Genomic DNA, 27,820 nt, shown 5'->3' on the forward strand with positions numbered 1-27,820 from the left:
ACTCAGAAAAAAAAATAGGATTTAAAATATTTTGGTTATTTTAATGTTAAAAATAGGGGAAAAAAGCAACTAACCATTTTTATGCTCCTAAATATCTTAATATTTGCTCAGATTGAAAACAAATTCTTAGTAACATATTAACCTACCAAGCAGTATGGGAAAAAAGTAACCATAATGACACTGTTCTTGTATTATGTTTCAATGTTTCAAAATATTTTTATATACATTGCCTCATATAAGCAGTGTTTGTTTCCACTATGATATCTTGAATCAGTATATCTCCAAAATTAAGAAGTTTTCATTTACACCTGTTACAATATGTGATAACCTAAGCCTTGCCTGGACACATGACTCCCATCCTCATTTTCAAGGACTAAACATTCTTAACTAAAAAATACCAATTGATATCATTTAATTATTTTCATCATGGATGTTAATAGAGGGATGAGTGCAAACCAACAAATTGAAATTTCTGTAATGTACTTAGGTTAAAATTGTAAAGGAATATAAAGAGGGGCCAGTAAAGATTTGACTCTATTGCTCCCAACAAGCATAATTTGCATAGAATATATTCCAGGAAGGAGATGTGAACTTGTATGCTTATTCTTTGCATATTTGCCTCTAAAGGAGGTATATCTTTGAGACATCCCAAGGGATTTTATAGATTGAGGTTTTATTGTGGATGCCCTTGTTTTTATTGATTCAATATATTTAGATAAAACCCTATAATTATTGTATAATTGTATACAAATAATAATCAAATATATACCTTGCAGTATATACACATAAATAACTAATCTCTCTCTCTCTCCTTTCAAGATCTCCATCTGTATCTATCTATTTCTCTATCTAAACACACACAAACACATAAATACACATGCATATACACAAAACCTCATAGCAGGTTTAAACTTCAGAGCTGTTAAAATTTTAATAGATTACACTTCCTCCAAGACTTTTAGAACATTTTATATATGCCATACATACTCCTGTACATAAATATGCTTAGAATATATGACTCCAAATCCCTCAGTCACATTTACTCATCCATTGCATTTAATAATGATAATTCTGTTATAGTCTATGGAAATGTATGTCTCCCTGCAATCTAGGCTCATAGAATCATAGGCTGAGAGTTAGAAGGAATCTCAGAAGCACATAGTCTTCTATATATAAGGAAACAGAGGCTCAGAGAAATTAAGTGTCAACTTGTCTAAGGTCATACAGGTAGTATATGTTAGCGATGGGATCTGAAAATGGGTATTATCTCCAGAGCCATTGGTCTTTCTGATAAACCATGCAAGCCTCTCAGACATATGACATCATTCAGATAACTGGGCATTAGAAAAACTGTTTTGATGACCTGTTTTTATCACTTTTGATTTCAGAGAAAAAGGTAGTGGTAATTTAACTTTGGAAATGTCCTTTATTTTATGCAATTAAGATCACTTCAGATAAACATGTAAGATATCTTGTTGTGTAACAAATGATAAATGATATGATGATTACTTTAATTAATGTCTATTCCTCTAATGAGGGCACTAGAGAATATATTGATGCTTTGATTATTAAATTATCTCCCCATTTTAAAAGAAATTATGTATCTCATGGGTAATTTTAATTTGGTCTCTAATTGGAAATTAGATGATGTCATTTGGGATACCTCATGAACTAAGGTGGGATATGAGACTCCCCACATAATTTTATGAACATTGAAATAAATTATGTGGAAGAATATGAATAAAAAAGACAAAGGCAATGTTTCAATCCTATTTGGAATTCTGTTAATCATAATATTAACATGAATAATTAATTATTATAGAAAAATGAGTCTTTTTTTTTAAAACTGTATTTTCTTTTGCTATCATCACTAGTGTTATTACTATTAGTCTTAAGATATAAACCAAATTCTTCCTCAATCCCCTGAGAGGTGATTCCTTTCTTGAAGTTGATAATTTGACTTTAGATAGATAGAATGTATGGAAGTGTCCTCAGCAACTGATGAGTTGCTTCAGTCAATTTTATGGGGGTCAAGGTGATGATGTAAGGATATTTTCATGGAAAAACAGAAATCAACTACTCATAGCCTCTATACATGAGCCACATAATTCATGGATTTTGAAGAGACAGGGAAAATTGAAGAGATTTTTAAGGAAAACAATTTGTAATAGGTGAAATAATAGATTTTTACAATTTATTAGGATCTTTTGGTTCATCCAATTTACTTTTAATTATATCTACTTAGTTGTAACATGTGATACTAAGTTTAAAAGTGTTTAGCAAATAATAAAGGGTTTACATATGTAATAATGTACTATGTTGTTATTAAAAGCATAAATTATCAACCCTATACTTATTTGGTTCTTGATTGCTAAATAAACTATATTTCTCAGCTCTAGTTGACAACATGCCCCCAAGTCAAGAACTTCCTCCCATCCCTGTCCCCTAATCCTCAGTTTTCAGCTTTCTTTTGTTTTGTTTTCTCCCAGTAGATTGTAAGTTTCTTAAAGTGAGTCTTTCTTTTTTCTGTATTTGTATCTCCAGTATTTAACACACTGCCTGGCACACAGTAGACAGTAAATAAATACGTATTGACTATTGACAACAGATCCTTAAATATGAATTTGGTACCTGGGGTAAAAAATTTAAAACATGCTCTCAAGCCAAATTTGTAATTAAAGTTGAAAAATTAACATAACAAATATTCTACCCTGTGCTAGGGAGTCAGATAACAACTTGTATGAATGGAAGAGATTGATAATTATTTTGGGGAGGTCTCTGCATGGTTGGATGGGAAATAGGACAGAGGAAACTCACCCAGAGTAGGGTTCATAGGATCACATATTTAAAGTTCAAAGGGACTTTTTAGATCTCAAAGGGTAATTTAATATAATTTACTCTTTTAATTCATGAGGAATCCTAGTCTCATAAAGGACTAGAAGACTATCCCTCATTATCTCTTGTTCTTAGGTTTCCTAACTTCCTAACTTCCTTTAAGATTTAGCTCAAATCAAGGGGCGGGGCCAAGATGGTGGAGTAAAAGCAGGGACTCACTAGAGTTCTCCCCCAAACCCCTCCAAATACTTATAAAAAATGACTCTAAATAAATTCTAGAGCAACATAACCCACAAAAAGACAAAGTGAAACAAATTTCCAGCCCAAGACAATCTGGATGATTTACGAGAAGGGTCTGTTGTGCCTGGCTGGGAGATGAGCACAGTTCAGCATGAGCCGCACCACTGGCAAAGACCAAGCCTCAGTGAACCTGGAGCAGCCCGGAGGGGACTGAATCAAGGGTAGCTGTGGCAGTTTACAGACTTCTCAACCCACAAATGCTAAAGACAACTTAGAAGGTCAGTGGGAAAGATCTGTAGGACATGGGTGAGAGAGAGGGCAGTCAGGCCTTGACACTAGGACAGTCCCAGGGTGGCGGCCATAGCAACAGTAGCTGCTTCCAGAGCACTCAGCTTCAGACTGTGGGAAAATTGAGCAGCTGATCAAAGGGGGATTGCAGAATTCTCTTTGCTGGTGCTGAGGCAGGATTCTCTTACTTTGCCTGTGCTTTATTCTGGGTCCCAGTCCTGGGTGGCAGTCCTGGGGTTAGGAGGAGCACTGGCATAGCAGAGCTTGTGGCAGCAGTGGAGAGGGACACCTGCTCTCATTTCCAGGGCAGAAAAGAGTGCTTGTGGTCACTCACGGACCAGAGCATAGGCCAGGAGAGGAGTAAATACTTCTCCTTAGATTGTGTCACCTTGGAAGAATGAAAACTTCTAGGTGCCTAGAAGTATCTCTGAAAACTGCTGCACAAAATCTCTGAAGCTTAGGACAGTATACCTTTCACACTGGAAGTAGAGCCTACCTTAACAAGAGTTAAACAGTCAAGTGACAGGCTGGGAAGATGAGCAATGTTAGAAACTGTTTTTACATGCAACTGGGAAACAAGATACATAGGCAAAGGGGTATAGAAATCTATCATACCCTACAGGAAAATTGAAGGGGAAAGGGATAAGAGAAGGGTGGGGGCTAATAGAAGGGAAAACAGATTGGGTGAAGGGAGAATCAGAATACAGGCTGTCATAGGGTGGGAGGGAGGAGAGGGATGGGGAGAAATTTTGGAACTCAAAATCTTGTGGAAGTGAATGTTAAAAACTAAAAATAAATAAATTAAAAAAATTAAAAAAAAATTTAGCTCAAATCCCAACTATTTTTAAGGGAGGCTTCTCTCTCTCTCTCTCTCTCTCTCTCTCTCTCTCTCTCACACACACACACACACACACACACACACACAACAACAACAACAACACACACTGTGTGTTGTCTTCTTCATTAGAGTATGAGCTGGTTGAAGACAGGGACCTTTTTTGGTGAGTATGTGTGTTTTCAGTCCTTCATTCTGTGCTTGGGAGTGACAGAACTGGGAATCAAACCCGAGTCCTTTGACTCCAAAGGAATGTGTCATCTTGTAGTTTCCTAATTTAATTAATTGTTATTATTAACTAGGTGCTACTATCAGTTTTTTTCTATGCAGCTGAAGTGATGTGAGTGCTAGCAAAATGTAAATGTAATACATCTAAACATTACACAAACTTTACAATCATTATTCTAAATTTAACTGCTTTTGAAATTTCAGTGGCATGGACAAAGACCTACTCATTCTGTCCTGGCTATGACTCTAGTTACTGATGTATTATCAAGACAAATATTGGTAGCATACTAAGGTTTTAGTTACCATAAAAGTGGCTAAGGTATTGTTGCGAGTTTCCACAAAGAAGCAAAGAAAGTGAAGAACAGGTGTAAGGATTCTAAGGAGATGTGCATTATCAGTACCAGGGGAGGAATGTTAAGTCCAAGGTAATGTGTTCAAATATAGACATAAACATAAACTTTAAGAGATAATATAAATTAAGATATGGTTGCAATCAACAAAAAGTGACAGACCTCAAGAAGGAAGGTAGTAAAAAGGAAAGGTACCAGGCAGATGAGGAGAAATCAGGTTTTGCAAGTCAAAGACACACACAAGTGTCTGCTAAGTCCAAGATCAAATTAGGAATCAGCATATAATTGGAGGAACCAAAAAGCCAGGATGAGGAAGGGCCAGAACTGAAATCAGAATCTCAGGCTAAGGTATAAGTATAGAGGTGCCAGAAACAGGTCTTAAAAATACAGAATAATCAGAACAATGATATGTTGGTAATAAAATCACTTCTACAATATAGGATATGACATTTTCTCCTTTTGAACAATCAGTCCCTTTTGTAAGCAGATAGATTTTAAAGGATCCTTCATCTGCAGAGGCAAGTGCAGGCTAACATTCTAAATTTTAACTGCTTAGGCTCAGAACTGCAACTAGCAATACAAAGCATAGCTCAATTACAGATACTACAATGGAACAGATGAAGGTGAGAATCAGAGTCTATTTAGAAATTCTAGTGTATGGAAACTCTGAAGTTCATAAGTAATATTTTATGCTTGCAAATGGTATATGGCACGTGCATGGGCTGGGATCATGACCATTTTATTAAGCACCTTTTGAATAGAAAAAAAAACACAGTAGTTTAAATCATACTGCTTTAATGGATGCGTGATACATAGAAATGATCACATCAAATATGAAGAAGAAGGCATTAAAGGGCCATTAACACAGCATTATCCAACATTTCTCAGTAACTGAAACATTTGTGCTAAATGACCAAATGAACCGCTGAGGAAATCTTCAGTGTTCAATAGCCCTTAAAGTTAATCTGTATTTATTTTACCTGTGGTGAGGCAATCTGACAGTTGCTTGGGACTAGAAATCATGGGTAGTAAGGACTAATATTTCAGGACTTTATCAGAGATTTTGTGTTATTGTTGATACTTATGTGTTTTTTTTTCTCAGTTGGGGTGGGTAAATCTGCTCATATCATATTCCCTGTTGAACTTTCTCCTCAAGGTCAAGAATATATCTGTGGCTGCAAAAATTGTTGAATACACTTTCCCTCTCTTTTTTTCTTGCTTTTTTTTTCTCTCCTGCTTAGGAATTGTGTACATAACCCCATCACAAAGGAACTTAATTCTAATTTATCTCTGGCAGAAATGCTTTGTTAGTGGGTTATGTTAGAGGCAGTGGTTCTGGAAGTTTAATGAGAAGTCTTTTTTTTTTAACAGAATGCTAATTCCTATTTTTAAGGTACCAGATTTTAGAGTAGGCTGAATTGAACTTTAATAATTATGAAAGCTTTTTTCTAGATTTAATTTTAGCTCTAACATACTACTATGAGATTGTTTTTAATTTACTGGTGTATCAAAATACCATTGTCTTGGTATTTAGGTTTGAGTCCCTCAACTGCTTCACTGAGTCCCATTCTACATACATAATGTGGTTGGAGAGCAGATTTTGATGACTACATCAGAGATATTCTTAGCCAATTTGGGAATAAAATGGGAAAATGTCTTATCTTTATAATACAAATAAAATGACCAGTATAGGGATATCACCCAGTACAAGAAAGGACTGAATCATGAGTAATCAACCCATGTACATAGTATCCATTTTAACTCACCCTTATTAACACTTTTTCTTTAACAATGTATGACAAAAGGAAATTTTATATACATATATGCATGCATACATGTATGCACATATTTATATACCATTCTATCACACTGAAAATGAGTTCAAAGAAAAAATTGTTAGATTATATATGAATGTATATATGCATATTATATGTGTATACACATATATATGTACACAAATATATAAACCACTACTTGGCTAAAAGGGCATATGTTGATTGATCTTTTAAGGGCTTCAATAAAAGGCTGTGTGAAATAAATACACACACTAAGGAGTATTTTTTGACTCCCTGTCACCCTCTTTCTTTTCTATTCTGAGGAATGAACTACCTGGATCCCATTTCCCTGCCACCAGCCTTTGCTTCGAAGAAGGGTTCCTTTCCTTCCCTAGACTATTGTTATAGGCTTGTCATTAGTCCCTTTGACATGTCCTTGTGTATTCTTATTTTCCAAAGAAAATGAATAGGAAATAAACATGAAATTAAAAGACCTCTTCCTCTGCCTCATCCATCTCTACTTTTCCCCATTGTTTTATTTTTTTTAAATTAATATGCCATAGGAAAATATAAGGCCATGGCCAAAGTGATTGCTCATCTTTGAAACATCCTTGAAAGTATGTTTAGAATTTTGACTGGTGAAGGTACATGTTATCAGGTTTGGTGGGGCATCCTTGCATGAGCAAAAACCCAGGACACAAAAAGGACAAAAAATCTTGGGAAACATCAAATAATTTAGTTTTGCATGAGTACATGCAGGATTCAAGTAAGACATAAGGCTAAAAATATAGATTGAACTCATTTTACACAAGGCTCTAGGGGGCATATGTTGTCTAGCCACTTTTTTTTTCCTGTGTGGCTGTCAGATCAAAAGCTTTGGAATGGTTATGGGTATCTTCATGGAGGCCCTGTAACGTTTTGGAGATGAATGCATCAAGTACAATATCATCCACAAACAGTAAATTCTGGAGGACCTTGTGATCCCCAGGGATCGTCAACTTGAACACTTTATTTTTTTCCCATCATTTTGGCTAACACATTTGGCTAGCAAACATCTCCCTCTTTTTTTCTTCTCAAAGTATTTATGGTTAGAAAATTATTGCATAGGGTTTTTTAAATTGATGTATCTTCCAAAAACTAATATTATTTTGATTCATGTATTATATCAAATATGTATATAATACACTGTATTTAATGAAAATCATTGAGGCAATATTTGGCTCTTTAAATTAAATTATTTTTCCTAATCCACAAGCAATAAAGCAGAGTAGACTCTTCTATAATTGTAAAGTTGTAAGTCTTTCTTAAATATTACTTACAAAAACCTATTTCCTAATAATACTGTCACTGAGGTTGCCTTCAATTAATATGTTGATGAATCTCATAAATTTATGTATAGGGAGAAGAGTAGGCATAAAGTTCAATAGTTTCTCACAGTAAATCCATTTGGTGAGTGGGGGTGTAGTATTAATAATGTCTGATTGTTCCCCCCAACGTTTTGGTATCATCCCTTCCTTCAGGTGTCTGGTGAAATAATTGCTTAATGTCTTCTTCTCCAATTTGCATTTTTCTACATACACTTGGACCAAACCAGCTGTTTTTTTTTCTGTCTTTGTTGTCTTTAAGTGCCAATTCTACATCCCTTTCTTATAAGCAAAATTGATGAGATAATAGAGTTCAAGTGTGGCAACTCTATTCTCCATGATGATGGAAGCAGATTGTTATAAAAATTCATGGAGATCCTTCCACCCCCATTTTAATTTTGTTTCTTGTCTCTCTTCCAGGTTTAACCTTACATACCCATGGTATGATTTTGCTTAGTTGGATTTCTTGCCAGGCTTTTTTGAATTGGTTTTTCCCTTTACTGGTTCTCTTTGCTTTATAAAAAAAGTTGCTCATAATCATTATTTGTGCTTCTTTGTGACATTTTACAAATGTTTATATTCTAAATAAGTTTCCTTTTGGCCACCATTTCTTTGTAATTGGAAATCAAATCAAGTGTTTGAAAGTTGCTTTTTATGCTTTTTGGATTTCTTGCTATGGCAATTGATTTATATTGTTTCACATTCTATCTAGCTTTCAATGTTCAATGTCATTTTCAAAATTCATTTCTGATTTGTTTTTAAATTTTCAATTAGCTCTTCAAATAGCTAAGGACTGAATTGCTTCAACTCTCTATCTTTTTAATTTTTATTCCTTTTGTCCCACCCACCCCACCCCCATCTCCCAGCTTTTTAGCAGTTGAGATCTTTGCATTTAACTATGCACACAGCTAATTCAAGTGTGACTGAAATTTCAGTAGTCTTTTCCTATTTGTTAAAATAAAATTAATTTCAGTTTTTATCATGTTATTTGATGTTCACTATGTCCAGAACCTATTAGTTTTTTCCTCAATTATGAGGCTTCCATGTCATCTCTAGGCCTTTTATCTTTCAATTTTTTCCTGATTCTGCTTTCTAATAGAAGTTGGTTTAATCATTCACTGAAAGGCAAAAGGAAACATTATTTTGTGGGACATATGATTATCTCATACTATAGTACTCATGAGAATTACTTTCAAAAAGACTACCACAAAATGAATAAATAAATGACTGCTGCTTATGCACTAATACTGATTATATAGAATAAATAGGTAGAGAAATTCTACAAAGAATGAGATTGAGACCCCCAAAATTAAATAAACATATATTTTGATACTTTATGACTCCAGTGAAAAGGTCAGAATAGACGAAGATGGTGATAAATATTGGAAAGTAAGGTGGAACTAATAACTCATAATACTTTAAGTAGTAAAATTACATTTTTATAATTAAAATTTGCATATTTTTAATTTTAATTTTATTTTTCATGTAATTTATTTATTTTTTGCTGCTGAATTTTGTTTCTTACATTTTTTCTTTGTAACTTCAGGATTTAATGCTTTTTATTAATATATTTTATTTATTTTGTTATATACTAATTGCATGTAAAAATGTTGTGGTCTGAGAGATTGAGACCCCTCAAGGACCAGAGTATAGAACAGGGTTGTCTGGAATGAACTCACAGACTCAAGCATTTTTTAAGTCAAGGTGCCAAAGATTTATTGTTATGCTTTTCAGTGGGCAAGGATTCTCAAGGGACCTGCTGTGGTGGGCAGAGCTGCTTAGGGAACTTGCAACCTAACAGGAATGTTTCTAAAGCTGATATAGGAAAAGTAGTGAATTATTTGACAAGTATGCTAATTAGGTGGTAACATACAACCTTGGGCACAGGCGTCATTCACTACTGGAAACTGTGGGGAAGGGGGAGAAGAGAGGGTTCCTGAAGAGTATATTTTTGGTCTGTTAACAAGATACTTTCAAGAGTTGATGTCTATAGCTTGACCTCTGGATTGTATATGTTAACTGTGGGCATCGATACTTGATAGTTCTGCTGGTACAAGATAGTCCTGTTCATACAAGGGAAATTCTATAGAGGTCAGCTTGTTCTTTTAACAGGGAGAGATAGTTTGCCTCACTGGGTCCACTCAAGAGTTATTGCCAGAGATAGGGTCTTTGGGCTGGAGGGAAATTGTCAGGGATATTTCCTTGAGGCTAGGGAGAAATATGATTTTGGAAGTGGAGTCTGAATATAAGCACCCAAGCACATCATCAAAATACTTTTTGATATTCATATTTTTTTTTAAATTTTGACTTCCAAATTCTCTCCCTCCTTTACCTACCCCTTGAGAAACATATGATATCAATATGATATCAATTATATATGTGAAGTCATGCAAAATATATTTCCATATTAGCCATGTTGGGGAACCAAAAACAAGAAAAACAATTTTAATTATACTTCTATTGGTACTCAAAATTTACCAGTTTTCTCTCTGAAGACTGATAACATTTTTCATCAAGAGTCCTTCAGAATTCTCTTGGACCAGTGTTTTGACCAGAGTAGTTAAGTCTTTCAAAGTTGATCATTATTACAATACTGTTTTTACTGTGTACAATGATCTCCTGGTTCTTGCTAGATATGTAACCAGAAACTCATTTTACTTTCCAGATGCTATCTAATTCATTCTTAAAATTCTCCCATGAAATATGAAGGGACTAATTATCAATGGTATAATTTCAAGTGTGCCCAATACCAGCAATTCAAAGTGCCTGTGAAATCTTCTGTGCAGATTTTGGGTGACATGTGTCTGTTGGTAAATAATAATTTAAAAAATTAACTCTTTGTCTTTTGTCATGTTTTTCAATGCCTGACTCTATGTGTATGCAATATAAGTGAATCATAGCTAAATTTAAGAGAAAGAAATTTTGATTTTTTAAAAATAACTTACAAGAATGTTAGAGATCCTAAATTGTTATTGGAAGAAAAGTAAGTATTACCATTAATATGGAAAGATCTATCATGAGATATGGTCATTAAAATTTGAGTCAGGAAAGGTGCTAGGTCATCCCCTGTGTGCTAATGTGGAACTACTGCCCATCAGCATATTTTCTCATTCTTTTTTGCAATTCAGAAGCGACAATTCCGTCCTTAAGGGATTCTCCTAATTCTGATGGATTTTGCCATGAGAAAACTTTTCCCCTTTGAACAGGTGAGTACCATCACTCCTAGTTATCACCACCAGAATTAGCCTCAAGGAAACGAATGGCCTGGGTCCAAGATCCTAATTAAAGTTTATCATGTTTCCCTCTTTCAAAACCACCATTACCATGAAAAGCTTATTCATTTTAACAGTGGCTTTATGGCTCTGAAGGTTAATCTTAAAATACATAGACATAGTATCTATACCTTCCTATTTTATTCACTCATTGCTAGAGGTAGTTAAACTTCAGGCAAAAAACATCTGTTAAGGAATCAAGGTTGTGTGCATAATGCACATAGTAGGAATCTAACCAATATTTAGTGAATGATTGAATGAATATTCAATGTAACTAGAGTTAGTAAGTTTCATTTACATTTGTTTAAACATCTAATCTGTTATATCTTAAGTCATTTGAGGCCCGAGGAGTACTGTAATTGGAGTCAGGAGACCTGGGTTTGAATCTCACCTTTGATGCTTCTTAGCTTTGTGAATGTGTGTTAGCCACTTAATCTCTTAAGACCTTTCACTGCCTTGTTTATAAAATGGGATAGTAACACTTGTACTACCTACCTCCAGGATTACTGTAAGGAAAGCTCTTTACAATATTTTTTTTTTCAGAGAGGGGAAGAGACGAGTATGGAAATGAATGAAAAACATTAAACACGTAGTATATTCCAAGCACTGAGTCCTGGGGATACAAATACAAACAAAACAGTTCCTACTCTCAAAGAATTTACTTTCTAATTCTGGAAGACAATAAAAAAGGAGTAGGGGTGGGAGATCAGGACAGAAGTTAGAGTTTCTTTCACTGGCATAGTTTGAAAATGTCCATCAAGTGATCCAGAGGCCTGGTTCTTATGGACTAAGTAAGGGGATAGATCACCTGTCAGAGTCCAGTATCAGAGCCTTTTGTCATGTTCATTAATGCCTGACAGTATGTATATACAACATGAGTGAATCATAGCTAAATTTTAGAGCCAGGATAAGACTCCAGATTCTGGTGGGAGGGAGAGGATATCAACCTGTGATTCCATGGGAATCCTGATGTTGACATGCCCTCTCCTGATACAATCAGCAACTCATCAATTTTTCTCTGAGAAAATTCCTGGGGTACTGAGAGGTTCTGTGCTTGACTCCCTGCAATACAACTAGTATATGCAACATAGCTTGTCAGGGTCAGAAAACATGAACTCATTTTTCTTGATTCTAAGACCAGCTCTCAATCCAATGTGCTATGCTGCCTCTCAATATTATAAACCAGACCTGCACAACTTGGCAGTAGGTAGGGGCCAAAATTAAAATAGGCTGAACTTCTGCAGGCAACAGATAGGTTTTTAGTGGCTCACTTTCCAAGTAAAAGCATAATTAATGATTAAGCTATTTTGCAAATAAACCATATTTTAAAAAGAGAAATTTAAATTAATATATATTAATTACACTTATTACTTAAGATTTTTATCATGAAATTACATTAAAAAATTTAATTTGCTAAGTGGGACATAATCCAGAAATTGCAATCAGCAAAGACTTCTTTAAGTCACCTTGAGTAAAAGACTTCCCAGCAGCAGAAATTTTTTTTAGAAATCTGAAAACTGACCTTAGTAGCTACCACATTTTGAGTTTACTTTCTTGAGAAACCATTGTTCCCCACTGAGATTTTTCAACAATTTGGACATTTTAATTTGTTTTTCATTGGTCTTCAATTTACTTAAGTCAGGATGTTTTGATTTGAAATGGTGATGAAGATTGTATTGCTTCGGAACAAGTATCACCTCTTGGCAAATAAGGCACAATATTTTGTCTCTAGTGTAAGTAAATAAATATCTATTTGTCCACTCTGGATTAAACACTCCATGTTCTAATTCAATCTTCCATTTCTTTTTATTGCCCATTTTACAAAGTCACCCCCCAAACTTTAATTTGTTAGAATCAAAAAACAAAATAAAACAAAACTGCACAGCAACTGTTCACATACAAAGAAATACTCAGCTGAGCGTCTGACCTTGGAGAGAGTGCCAGACACTCATGTAACTTGGAGGGCAGTCCATGCAGTAAGGGAGAGGAAGAAGCACTCGAGTGGTGGCTGCTCATTGCATAGCGGTTGTTAGCTTCATTGGCGCATAGCTGCACTCACTTAGTCCTAATTCAGTGCCAGTAACAACTGAAAACCCAGTGAAAACATATGACTGCCATTCCTCTCAGACTAGAGACAGATTTATGGTGGTTGGTTGCCATGGGTCATGTGACAAAGAGGAGCGCATGCACAGTGGCAACCCACCTGGCAGGTTACATGATGGGCACAATAGTAATTAGTGGAAGGTGGGTTAAGCCAGGCATGGACAAAGCACTCATTACTCTTTCTTTACATCTTCTACAGTTTTCATGAGCTGCCCAAAATTCTTTGGTGGGCCATAAGTGCAGGCCTGCTATAAACATGATTCATTTTTAAAACTTTCCCATGTTTCATAGATTCTTTAGAATCCAAACAGGGGTGTCATACAATTTAAGACAGGGGTGAATAATCTGTATAAGAATTCCTTGGGGATGCATGTTGATTTAGTTTAAAAATAAAATGTTATCTGTGTTTTACTGCATTTTAATTTATTTTTAAAAATATTTCCTAATTATAATTTAATCTGATTCTGTCCACTTGGAATATTGCCATTGCTTTGTTTTATACCTCTAGTTTAAACTCAAGGAAGTGATGGAGAATTTGTTCATTATGCAGATTAAACTTAAAAGTGTGTTATTCATAATCTCCCCTCCCCCCAAAAGCCAGTTATTAAACAGTTTCCAACATTTCTCTTGTGATAGCCCACCACACAGAACTGGGGAGAATACAGATTTGGGGCTAACTTGTCAGGTCCTTGCTATAAAGTAAATAAATGTTTCTAAATAACAGCTTAACAAATTGGTGAACATCCTGTCGACTGTCCCGACTCATCCATTGATCTTGATTTTTTTCTCTAGACTTTGTAGTCAGTTATTTTCTCTCTCAACCCCTATGGCCCCTTTGTCCCACTGTAAGTTTTTCACATCTACATTTTGAGGAAGGGCCCAATCTAGCCAACCTTCATTCTCCTGATTTCCCTTAGGATACCTTTTGAAACCTTCTTCAACTCCCTTTCATGTGTTTTCTCTTCTATTAGAATGTAAGCTGTTATGTGCCAGGCATTGAGTTTCATGATGTGGATAAAAACAGATTGTCATTCTTTTGCGTTGTATTTGTATGCCCAGTTCTAAGCACAGTGCCTTAGTGAATTCTTAAAAAATACTGACTTTTTTCTTCTTCCATAGATATATTCCCATGGATCAAAATCCCTCCTCAGGACCCCATAGTTGCTGCAGCACTGGGAACTTTACATTTGACTCCAAATCTTTTAGACACAATGTCCCAGCTCCCACCTTTCCTCTACCTGGTTCTTTAATGTGTCAACCCTTTTAGAATGTAAGTTTCTTAAGATCAGGGGCTGTGCTTTTTTTTTTTCTTTTGACAACTTTGATAACAAATGACCAAAGAATCACAGAGGTTTTGCAACCACTGTTAACTCCAAAAATACCAAAGAGCTCACACAGTTTAAAATCAAAAAGCTTTCTTTATTCCATTAGGGGAGGGAAATTAGATACATGAGTTGGGTCCTCCTCTAGTAGGAGATGTATTTGTGGCTAGATAAAGAATCAAATGGTATAGTGTAGCAACAGTGGTGAGGCACAACAGCAACAGATAGGCAAGGTTGTCTAGTGACAAAAAGTCCACTCATAGCAGGACTCCATGTCTGGGCCTGTTGATGCTTGCCTGAGCTCAGCAACCATCAGTTCTGTGATCTAGTTGCAGCAGTATTCATCCAGAGGGTGAGCACAAAGGATTATTGTTATGCCAAGCTCAGGGCACAGCTTGCTTGCTAGGCCTTAACTCTAGAAAAACAAGGTGTTTCCTAAGAATAAAAAGAGAGGAGCAAAAAGAGAGGAGTGATTTGGATCCTGACACTTTTTATCCACATCATGAAATTCAGTGCTTGGCACATAACAGCATTTAAATGCTTGTTGACTTCTTATTCTTTTAAAAAAAATTTTTATGAAGAGTTCTAATAATTTTTTTTAACAAAAGCTATGGGTAGAACCATAATGGAACTCAAAATAGACGTAAATTTCAAATGCACTGAACACTTTCTCTGAAGTGACTATCAGTCAGGATTAATTTTTAGTTATGAGGTATATGGCTAGGAATATATTACTGTGAATATCATATATTACATCCATTGTCTTCTGTGAGATTCTTCTTTGAGACATGGAGTTGACCATGGATCTTGAAAGCTGTTCTGGGAGAGGGCAAACTCTGGAGGGTCTTCCCAATCTGGAAAAGCTTTGCATATTGGCCCAGGAATGGGCTGCATGTCTATCATTTGAAGATCAGACTAGGACCATTTGGGTAAGTTCCCCACCAAAAAATTGACAGCATGTTATTTTTTTTTCTGGTCACAGAAATGCACAGTAACCACCAAATGTTAGAGTTTAAAAGTACCAAGAAGAGATAAATCTCAATTCAAATGAGGTGGTGAGGGTCCAGACTTGCTCATAATTATTTTTATAATTAACCCCTGGGCTGTTTTAGAAAGCATTAAGACATGCTAGAAGCTGGAATTAAAGGGGAGCGGTAGAAATGAGCCACTGGGTGTGGGGTCAGAAGAAGTAAATTATGACAGTGAAGAACATACAGGAAAGGGGGTTAATTAGGTGGGGCGTAGAGAGAATGACCCTTAAACCAAATTCCACTGGATGTTTTTTTTTTTCAGCCTACGCACTGATTCCTGAGAGGCTGTGGGTTCTAATGTCTATTCTCTCCTGAATACCAAGTTTTGGAGCAATGATAAATGTCTATTAACTGGTATGAGTGTAAATCTAATTGTCTGAATCGATATTCTCTGAGACCCTTGTAGATATGAGAAAAGAGAGCTGGGTCTGGGGTAGTTGCATGTGCCTTTATCCAGATCTTTTGCTGTTTCTACAGGTAGGTCTGTGACATTTAATCATAGAGGGGTCATAATATGCATTTCTAGACCGTGTACCCATTCTGGTGGAATCAGGGATCCCTGAAGTATTGAAGTATATACATATGTGAATATATGTATATGCATACATGTATACATGTACTGTATGAATCTACATGTACACATGTATGCATTCATATGCATACATGTGTGTATAGAAGGAACTGAACATATACACACACATTTAATAAATTTCATATTTTAAGAAGTTTGCTGCTAAAGTACTGACAGCCTTGTCTTTGTAATCTCTTTTCTCTCTAAGGCTACAAAATATAGCACACTGAAGCAAGTAGCTCTGTACAGGAAAGTCTATGAGGATGAGTGTATAGAGGTCCATTTGGCTTACTGACAGAGCTATTGAAAAGATAAATATAAAAATCTCCAATTCCCAAGCTACAAAGTGCTCATCAAGCTTGTTTTGGAGTCAATTTTCTTTTGAAATGGAGAAAGTACTGTGCTATTTATATATATTATTCTGCTGTGTTAAAACATCATAACTTACTCTAAAGAAAAAAAGGTGACCCCATTTAGAAATCTCACCAAAGAAACAGGAGAAAAGTAAATTTGCCTGCCAATTTTGGCAGAAGTAGAGGGGATAGCAAAACATTTCAATTCTGTGATAAAGTGACCAGAGTAGTTCCTGGGAAGACTGATGAATAGAGTCAAAGTGTAAAAGTAGAGAAGACAGTGCAGATGTGTTGGGCTCCCACACTTTCCTCACCTTTCACTTTTTCCCTGATTGGGCAAAATACAGTCATGTGAAAAGGATGAATACAGGTAGGCCTGTTTGTGTTTTGTTGCCGGGATGTAGTTCACTTTGTCTCTGATACTATAACTAAATAAGAATGCTTTTTTATTTAATAAAACAATCAGGAATGAGTGTGAACAAGACCCGTATACCCCCTTGAATCAATTTAACCCACTGTGTGAGAGTCTGAGTTTCATTATGGGCAATTTGTGTAATAGGAAAATGTTAACTCTGAACCAGATGGAGAGATGCTGAAGGTCTGGATTCCAGAGGATGGAGCAAGCATGGCTTTTCTAGCACGAAGAAGAGCAGAAGAGCAGAAATTGGATCAAGCTTTGGCAGAGAAAGGAGGTACCAAAGAGAGTCATTGGCTCTATAAGTATCTCACTGTGAAGGACCCAGATTGAAGAACCCCAAAAGGGCAGCTCTTTCCCCAACTTCTTCTCTTGATTGCTCTCTATTCACAGGAAGTACAGCATAATCTGCTATTTTTGTTCACTTTTTAGTTCAAATATTTCCAGTACATTACCCTTTCCCCAATACACATTGCAAACTGAAGGGGGGGGTACATTTTATTATCTCTTCTTCAGGGCTTATCTTTTTTTTTTAATTGTTCTTTCTACTTAGATTGTTATAGTCACTGTGCATACTGTTTTCCTGGTTCTGCTTTTCTCATTTAATCATTTTGTATCTTCTCATGCTTCTCTGAATACTTCATGCTCATTTTCTTCTTAAAGTACAATAATATTTCATTATACACACATACATACATACGCGTGTATATATGTATATGGGTATATATATGTGCGTGTATATATGTATGTGTGTATATGTGTGTATACACACACATATGCATGCCACAACTTGCTTAACCATTCTGATAGAATATATTCTATAAATTCAATTGTAAAGTCATAGTTGCTTATCTATAACATTTCCCCTACCTGCCCCCACTTTTTACTCTTTTTTTTTTACATAGTTGTTTTCAGTGTATATAATATGTTGGGGTCTGTCTCTCTATCCATTCATATAAGCCTTTCCACCTTTCTTTGAATTCTTCATATTTGACATCTGACTGCACAAAAGAATTTCTTTGTAATTACATAGTTAAACATTCTGCAATCTTTGAATACATAGTAGTCTCCCAGTTTTTTGTTTGTTTGCTATATCCAACAATGTATCTAGGAAAGTTTTTGTGCCCATGGGTCTTTCACCCCTTTGTCAACAGTATTTCTGTCATGTAAATTTAATAGTAGCATCATTTTGTCTCAGGGTATGAACATTTTGTAACATGGTGTAATAGAACTAGGGAGACGGAGAGAGGAGGAGGAGAGGAGGAAAGGGGGAGAGACAAAGAGAGAGATGCAGGTATACAGCTAATGGTGGTAATCTGCATTCTATTCCAGTGCCCATCTACCCCCCCCACTTTCCCTTCCCACATGCCGCTCCCACCAGTGTAACACTCTAAGTAGGTTTAGGTGGAGTCTGTAGACTCCAGTGGGCATTATAGTTAGCATGTACACTATAGGATTTGGGGCTTCATGTCTTTAATCTGGGTGTGTGAAACATCCCATCACTCTGGGTTTGACTCACTCCAACTCACTCCATTCAAGAACAAATATACCACAGAAAATTGCTTTTCTGCTCTGTGATTGAGTGTTGATCCTCACCACTTGGGGAAATCAAAGTCTTTATATACTCTTTCAATTAACTATCACCCTTATGAGCTTGTTTAGCTCTTCTATTGAATTTCTAGCTAAGCCAAAGAACTGTAATGCTTATCAAATTGGCTATCTCTAGGCTAAACAGATCAGCCCAGCCCAGCCCAGCCCATTTATTCATTTACCAGAGGTCTTTGCTTTCCAATCAGAACTACAGTGCAGCTCTTCTTAACAGGATTCCAAAACAGCTACAAAGTCCCTCAGCTCTTCCTTCTCAAGCTAGACAGTGGAGAGTCATCTGCACTTGTGGAATGCTTCACTTTTCTCTAGCACCAGGTTGAGATGAAGGCCAAAAGTTATCCTTGGAACCCTTGACCAATTAGATCAATTCTTCCCGACCAATCAGGAATCATTCAGGTGAAACCTCCCCTCAACTGACACCCTCTGACTACTACAGTTGGTTGTATTTCAAAAGCTTAAATGAGAGTCTTCTCATTTTTTTTCTCAATGCCTCTCACCATTTACTTTAAAAAAAATCACAACTTCTCAAATTTCTCCTACAGTTCTCTACTAGCCCCTTTTCAATCATGCAACAGTCTCCAAATGTTTATATCTTCTCATATTCTTGCTTTTACCCTCTTTAGTTGCAAAACATATGTATCCAAATTATCTGAGGTGCCTATTATACCTCCCCTTAAATCTACAATAAGGCATTCTCTCCTTGGTGCGTTTACAATTAAATTTCTTCTTACTCATATTTCTCTATTTTTTTCTATAAATAAAATTAAAATAACAAAATAAATAAACTCTCTGCCCCTTTACAATCTTAAACTGTTCCCATGCAAGCAAGGTCATATTGCTAACAAAGAGACCTGAGTGTTCAAATCTATGCCACAGATCATTTTTTCTCCAAACTGTCAAAAATCCCATCTGAGAGTTGTTTCCTCATGTACACATTTTTAGCTATTTATATTAAAATAAAGCTGTTTTCCTACTTACATCGAGTATCAAAATGTTCAAAATAGCAGCAATATCTGACATCCTTTGACAATAAATACGAATCTTTGAATAAAACACTTCTTATGACCTTTCCATCATTGGCTGTTCCATATGAAAATGGCCTTAGAATGACAGTGGAAGAGGAAGTGGCAATGATGTCCAGAGTGGAGATAGCATACAATGGAGATGGCCAAGAAGTAGCTGTGGCCAAGACTCTGCTGACCCCAAGATTAACATTCTGTGTGTGTGTGTGTGTGTGTGTGTGTGTGTGTGTGTGTGTATGCATATGTATATGTATATAGTTTTTCTGAAGTAACACTTATACAGAGCTTTCATGTTCACCAAGTACTTATTTTTTCCCCATAACAACCATGTGAGGTAGATAGTACATACATTATTTTGGGAAAGATGAAAAAAAAACCAATATGCTTTAACCATACTTTGTTGTTGTTGTTATTCAGTTGTTTCAGTCATGTACAATTCTTTGTGACTCCTTTTGGGGTTTTCTTGGCAAAGATATTGGAGTGGTTTGCCATTTCCTTCTCCAGCTCATTTTATAGATGAGGAAACTGAGGCAAACAGGGTTAAGTGACTTGCCCAGGGTTACATAGCTAGTAAGGGTCTGAGGCCAGATTTGAACTCAGGAAGATGAATCTTTCTGACTTTAGGCCTGACATTCTACCCACTGCACCACCTAGTTTCCCTATTAAAGTAATTTATAAAGTTGATTTATTTTCTAGTTTTCTTTTTTTGTAGTATTATTTTTGTTCTTTTTTTTGTTGTTGATACTGAGATTTCAGAGATAAGAAAGTGTTTTAAGGGGTCTATGTAAGAATCAACTGGATCACTAAAAAGGGAGATCTTCCTTCTGTCTAAGGAATTTATACATACTGTCAAAAAAGGCTTTACATTGTATGCTTTTTATGTCCCTTAGCAATAAAGGAAATAATTATAAGTGTATTCTTTTGGGGAGGATATTCTGAAAGCTTGCTTAGATGTTTTTACATAACAGACTCTTGACACAGTATTCCTTGTGACTTCTGTGATGCTGAACTGAAAATGTTTTGAAGCAAGACAATAGGGGATAGACATGATTGCAACTGGAAAAGCCCATTCTCTTTCAAATATAGATCTCTAGATGAAGCCTTTTTGCCTCTTCAATTTCACCAATTATTTACTCATTTAAAAGTCATAAAAACATGGCTCAGAGGAACAATAATACCTTGTATTCAATCTGTTTCACAAAGCTGAGGGATGCAGCACCAAGTTGGGAAATAGAATAGAGAAATGATCTTCGAAAGTTTTACATATCCTTCATTATCACCAGACTACTGAAGAGCCTCTAATGACATTATCTCATATTCATTCTCTTTCCACCAATTCATTCTTCACTCTATGATGAGACATAGTATATAGACACCATCACATCATGCCTGTCTGCTCACAGGTCTTTCGTTGTTCCCTACTATATATCAAACAAAAGTTCAAGGTTATTTTCCTGGCACAGATTCCCTTCATAGTTTAGTAGCACCCTACTTCTTCAGTGACATCATTCTACCCTAGTCCAAACACTCTGAACTCCATCCAAATTGGATTATTCTCCACCCTCCAAATATGAGCTACCTCTATGTCCTACTTCCTCATCCCTTCAATCTTTGAACTTCTACCTGTCTTTCAAAGCCTAACTCAAATGCCATTTCCTCCATGAAGCCTATCCTGAATCCTGCTATCCTTAATTACTTCCATCCAACTCTTCATCTCTCACCTAAAATTTTATCAAGTAACTCTTCAACATACTTTTCTGACATTAATTTAAGTTATTTGCATTTGTGTCTTATTGCCCTCATTAAGTTCTTGGTTCCATAAAGGACCCTTAGCTAATACCTCATCTCAACTTTATATCTCCTTTAGTACTGCTTTGAATAAAATAGGTCTTCTATAAAGCTTTGTTGAATGAATGAATGAATCAACAAATGAATCAACAGTTCACTCCCATATACCTGTTGAACTTTGGCCTGGCTACAAGAGCACATAAAAGGATTGGAAAGGGGAGATATGGCTAAATAACAATTTTGATCATAAAAGATCTAGTTTAGTCCATGGTGATGATGATGATAACAGCCAACATATATATAGCACCTACTATAAGCCAGGTACTATGATACTCACAGCAACTCTGGGAAGTAAGTGTTATTATTATCCTCTTTTTACATATGAAGAAATTGAGGCAAGCACAGTGACTTCTCCAGGCTCATGTAGCTAGTAAGTTTATCCACATTTGAAATCAGGTCTTCCTAAATCCAGATTTGAACTCAAGCTTCTCTGACTCCAGGTCTGGTATTCTATTTACTGTACCACAATAACTTGACATATATAGTTTTCCTAGACTAATTTTCAGTGAATATTAAGAGACCAGAATGTAGAAGGTGATAATTCTATACTTTTCTTATTCACAGTACATGTGGAAAACTGTGTTTAGTTCTGATTATTACATCTCCAGAAGAGGGAGACAGTTGTCATGAGAGGACTAGTGAATGTGACCTAGAAGGATCAATTGAAGGAACTGGAAATATTTAACTACGAAAGAAAGAGTTGAGAGGAAATATAACTTTCCTCAAACATTTGAAGTTCTACAGTATAGAAGAGACTGAATGTGCCCTTGTTTACACGAAAGAGCAGAACCAGTCCAAAGAAGTTGAAGAGGAAGGCTTATCTTCATTATAAGGAAAAATTTTCTATTGATTGGAACTAATGAAAGAGGAATGTGCTGCCTTGAGAAGCTCCACTTTGCTAGAGATCTTCAACCAGAGGCTAGAGAACCATTTACTTATGATGTTATAGAAGAGACTATTGGTCTGTATGGGCTAACTAGAAAGTATCTGAGGTCCCTTTGAACCTCTTGCGAACCTCCTACTGGCATAGGAGCATAATCCAACCATCTCACTAACCCAAATATTTTTTTTTCTAAGTTACTATTTGGAGGCTGCTTCTGTCTTGAATACTATTAAGGTTGACAGTACCTAGGCCATGTGCCTCAAACTCCAAGCTGATTTCAGAAATGTATAATCCCCAGATACCTCCACTCTGTGTGCACATGTCTTCTATTCAGATGATTATAAGTATTTTTGTGTTAAAGCTAAAACTTCTATGTAAAAAAATACAGATAGGCAAATGCTAAAATTATCTGGTTACAATCTGCTAAGACATGATTTTTCTAAAATCCAAAGATTCCTAGTTTTACAAATAAAGTTTTGCTATTGAATTCAGAAGTAATATTGGGAGATCATCTTATACTACCTAGAATCCTGATATGAATTCCTACTTTATCACATTTTGTATTCTACTGTTTCTTGTGTAAAATGAAACATAGAGGTAATAGCTAACACTTCCAATGAATAATACTGTATGTTAAAAATAAAATTAAAAAAACACCTAAAATTTGTCCTATATATATTTCCTTAAAAAACAACAACTAGGTATTATGATCTTCATTTATAGTTGAACAAACAGGGACCCAATCCTAAATATTTTTTCTTAAGACCATAAACAATTCATGTGCATTAGGGCACAAAGTAAAACCTTGACACCTTGCCCTCTGTCCCCACAGTTAGACCAAACCATTTCACTAAACAATTGCATCAAATGAAGAAAAAAAATGCAGAAAACATTATGAACTATGTGTTTTGAGGGGGCATGTGTACTTATAAATTACATATGATTTTCATTTAATCTTCACTCTCCTCAACCCTAGAGTTATATTTTCCCCCCAAGATGGTCACTAGCTTCTATTTTACTAAGGAAAATGTTATAATTGCAATTATCCTCTTTTATTAAATGACTTTTTAAAACAAAAATTATATTGGCTGGAAATGTTTTTCATGATTATACATGGATAACCTACATTGTTTTGCTTACCATCATGAGGTGGGGTGGAGAAAAGAGAGGGAGGGTTAAAATTTGGAGCTCAAAACTTAAAAAAAAAGAATGTTAAAATTTTTTTTTACATGTAATTGTAGGGGAAATAAACTATTATTTAAAAATTTATGTTGGCTTACTGAGTTCACATTTTAGTTGAATCTTAAAAAAAAGTAGATTAAACAAATGGGGTCAGGCTGTCCTTTCTACAAAAACTGATACCAAAGAACAAATAGGTATAGAACATGAATTTTTCTCCCTAGCACTGAGGATAGGTGTGCACAGAGTCATCCACAGCCTCCTGCCCAGACCCACCGGTGACCAACAGTATACTCTACAAATCAACTAACTGAGGCCAGTATGAATACACAGTCACAAAACAAAGCACAGCTAATTGGACCATATGGGAACAGAACCTGGGCCCTTAGCCACAGACACAACTTAAAAGAAGAACATCATGAGCTTCCACTGAATGATTTCAATATTACTGACTGAATTTACATTGCTATAGCCAGGCATCCTGCCTCCCAACTGCTCAGTCTAAATTCTCCTAACTTTAGCTAGAAGCATTTTTGGATAGCTCCTCTGTCTTTTCTGGCTGTCCTCTGTTGTTCCAATTTTTTTTTAAACTCTTCACACTTTTAAATATGTAGAGGTCATAAAAAGAATAATATTTGCAGTAAGTGTAGTTGAAGAATCTTCAAGGAAATACAATTGGGTTGGTAGGTTAGTGGGTCAAGGTAGAGGACAGGGTGACTTTTTGGCACCCTTGTCAACATAATCAATGGATCACTTATTTTGGCTATACTTAACAGACACATAGATCAGCTCAATAATTCAATTCAAGCATTTGCAAGCTCTCACTTTATGGCAGGCACAGGAAACACAAAGAAGAAAAAAAAAAATCAACAGTCCGTATCCTCCAGAAGGTTAAATAATGGTGGGGCACACACAACAAATGTAGATAAATGTAAATATGCATTTATATTATTATATATATTATATTATAATATGCAGACAGTAGGACCACATACAACAACTGCCTTTTTAGCATTAGTAGAAATTTTATTTCCTGCTATTCTAGAACAGTATTCTTTGATTTTTTTTTTTTTGAAGCAAATGCGGGGTGGTTTGGGCATGCTGTACTTGGGCAAAGCCTAGGGGCTTTTAGAATTTCAGTGCTGCTCTCATGTCTGCCCTGGTAACAAGTGGACTTTCAAACTAAGCACCAGACAAAATACTGAACTTATTTTATTCTCAAACTTGAAAGAGGGTTTTTATTTTGCTTCAGGGTTTACTTTTAGCACAGCAATCTGCTGAGAAAGTAGTGTTAAGTGCTATGGTCTACTTTTGACAGATGAGGAAAGTGAGGCTCCAAGAGATGAAAGGATTTGTTCGTTGCTCAGTTTGTAAGTGGCAAAGCTACTAATTCAGCTCTGGTCTTCAGCTCCAAACTCCAGTCTTTCACCACTGCTATCTCCAATTTATTTATGTCAATCTATAAGAACTGATTGAACACCATGGGCTGTTTACTTCATATGGACACATGATAGCATACGGATACAACCACATCTTCTAGAAAACAGTAGATGTGACCTTATCACATTGCTATAATAAGCTCAGTAAAGCATTGCCCACTAGACCTTTGTTCAAACAATTAACCAAGTAACTTCACTAAGTAACTACATCAAATAAAGAGAAATGAGAACACACAGTAATTTTTTTTGGGGGGGAAGTGTACTTATAAATTATGTGTGTTTCTCATTCATTCTAACTTTCACTCCTCAATCTCAAACCTATTGTTTTTCTAACTCAGCATAGTAACTTTGTAAAATTTTGAAAGATGTGAATAATTTTGAAAATACATGTGGACCTATATAATATTAACAGATACTTGAGTTCAATGGATTTTGACAGAGTTCTATTTCTTTGTGGGGAGAATATAGTTAGGGTTATTGCATGGATAGATTGGTATAGTCTGGGAGATATATAGGAAGGCATCACTTGAGGTGATGATCTAGAGTCGCTTCCTTATATTACAGCATTTGGTAACTGGGGGTCTTCATGTGCTTATGGGTTAATGGCACATGGGAATCAAATGCTGACATAGCCAGAATATCAATCTTGCTTTCATAGTCTGTTTCAACTCTACCGTTGCCTTTGGTTTTCTGACCTTAGAGAAGGATAGCCAAGGTCATTGGGTGAACTCTTCATTCTCCCTTATATCTCATATCTAAGGTCTAAAATTATCATGTCTACCTCTACATTCTTTCATATCTTTATCTTCTTCCACTTCACTAGTGTGGATCCTCATTACATGAGACTGCTCCAAAATACACCTTCCCACCTTTACTCATTCAGCACTCCAACCCAGCTCCTTACAACTGCCAGACTAATATTGTTTTTTTTTTTTTTTTTACACTTGGCCATTTCCTTGCCTTATTCAAAAATATTCAAAGCATCCTGAGAATTTACCAAATAAAGTTCAAGCATTAGATGCTTAGTATTCCCCAACCTACCTATTCAGTGCAACATGTCATTATTTCCCTATTACTCAATGCTCCAGTCAAACTCAACTATTATCTGGTCTCTGAATGTCACCCCGCTTTTCCAACTCTGTGTCTTAGCTCTGGTTATTCCCTGTATTTAAAATGTGTTTTTCTTCCCCTTGCCCTTTCTCCTTATTGAATTCTTAACTGTCCTTTGAAGCCAACTTAAATGATACCTTCCCCAAGAACCTACCCATCCCTTTCTTGAAAGTGATACTGTTCTTTTCCACCACAGTCTTCCCTGAGCAGTTTGTGTTACATCTTGTGGACCTATTTGTTCTATATTAGTTATGAGTGCTACATTTCTGTACTATACAATAAACTCCATAAATACTAGGACAGTACCTTATCCAACCTTTGGCTCCAGTCCTGGGAGGGCATTTCTTTATCTGACATTACTCCTGTTGCTTCCTTTTCCCTTTTTGCTATAAGCTACTACTATCCAATACTCTTGTTTGTTTTCCTGCTGCTTCCTGCAGGTTTTGCAGCTCCTGTGCTATTTACTACTGCTGCTATCAGGACAAGGGACTCCAAAATGCCTTCTTTGTTCCCCGCCCCACCTCTGGGACATTTTGCCAGATTCTGCTTCACTTCTATCTGGTTACTGGGCACAGTAACTAACAGCCCAATGTAAGGAATCACTTTTTCCAAGCTATGGAATAAGTAAGTGAGTTCAGTTTCTCTTAGCCTTATCACCAATGTTTGCCCATTGACCCCCACATCAAAGTAGTCCATGCTCAAGTTCCTTCTGGTCTGAGAAAACTCAAACTAAAAAATATAGGGATCCCACATTTGGGTTTCAAACCAATCCACCTGTAGGAGAGAAGTTAATTCAAGCAACCCCTGGTCTAAGTCATATAGTTCTGGCTTATTAAATAATGCACCTTCTGTGATCTTTGTCCACTAGTGACTAGAAAGGCCAGAGTCATTAACGTCAGCCCCATACCCTCATCTCTGTAGCAAAGCAAAGCGGATCTTGTTTCAACACCAAAAATAAATGAAAGGTTACCATGAGCTGCATGTGCTATTTCCCGCACTGGTTTCATGGAGCTGCCAGCTGCTGGTATCCATGATGCTACCCATCATATTGCCCATCTTCTGAGGCCAGAACGTCATTCAGCCAGGCCTACACCTGTTGCTTCCCATAGCCAAAACATTACTCCTCCCATGCCCCTCACTGTCCACCTGCTACTCACTTTGCAGCCTCTACTGCTGCCTGAATTGCTGCCCACTGCTTGTTGTGAAGGCATTACTGCCAACCAGTCAGCCCTATCTGCTTTTTTCTGAATGGGTACGATCTTGCCAGTTCTCAACTACTTCAACCAATTGTTGTGGAGAAACTCTTTTATTTTATTTTTTACTCACAAAAGTTCATTATTACTTGCAAGAAGGTTTTGATCAGATGAAAACATTTATAAATTTCCATAAGATAATTATACATTAAGTTTCCAACTGGCATACATACTGTGTATTTGAGTCTTGTCTGGAGCAGCTAAAAAGAAAATTGAAAAAATGCACATTGGTATATTTCTGCTTCAATATGCCACAGCATGATAACAAGAGGAAGGTTCAAATGCTACAAAATTTAGGCTACAAAAAAGCTAATGCTTTATATCAAAGTTTAGGTAGATGACATTCATTTATCTGAGATTAAAACATTAATCAAAGCAAATAAATATTCAGATGGCAAGTAGGTAATCGGTAACACTATCATTTTGTTGAAATTGTATGTAACAAAAGACAACTGCTTAAATCCCATAGCCTATGGCCAGGGAAGTTGATATGAGA

General features: G+C 36.0%; 1 pseudogene; it reads right to left on the bottom strand.

Annotated features, from left to right (window-relative positions):
* The window catches only part of LOC114033790, a 56,480-nt pseudogene extending 29,198 nt beyond the window's left edge, over positions 1-27,282 (bottom strand).
* Between the last annotated feature and the right edge of the window lie 538 nt (positions 27,283-27,820).

The sequence above is a fragment of the Vombatus ursinus genome, unplaced genomic scaffold, assembly GCF_900497805.2.
Source record: "Vombatus ursinus unplaced genomic scaffold, bare-nosed wombat genome assembly UNPS02007408.1, whole genome shotgun sequence".
Lineage (NCBI taxonomy): Eukaryota > Metazoa > Chordata > Mammalia > Diprotodontia > Vombatidae > Vombatus > Vombatus ursinus.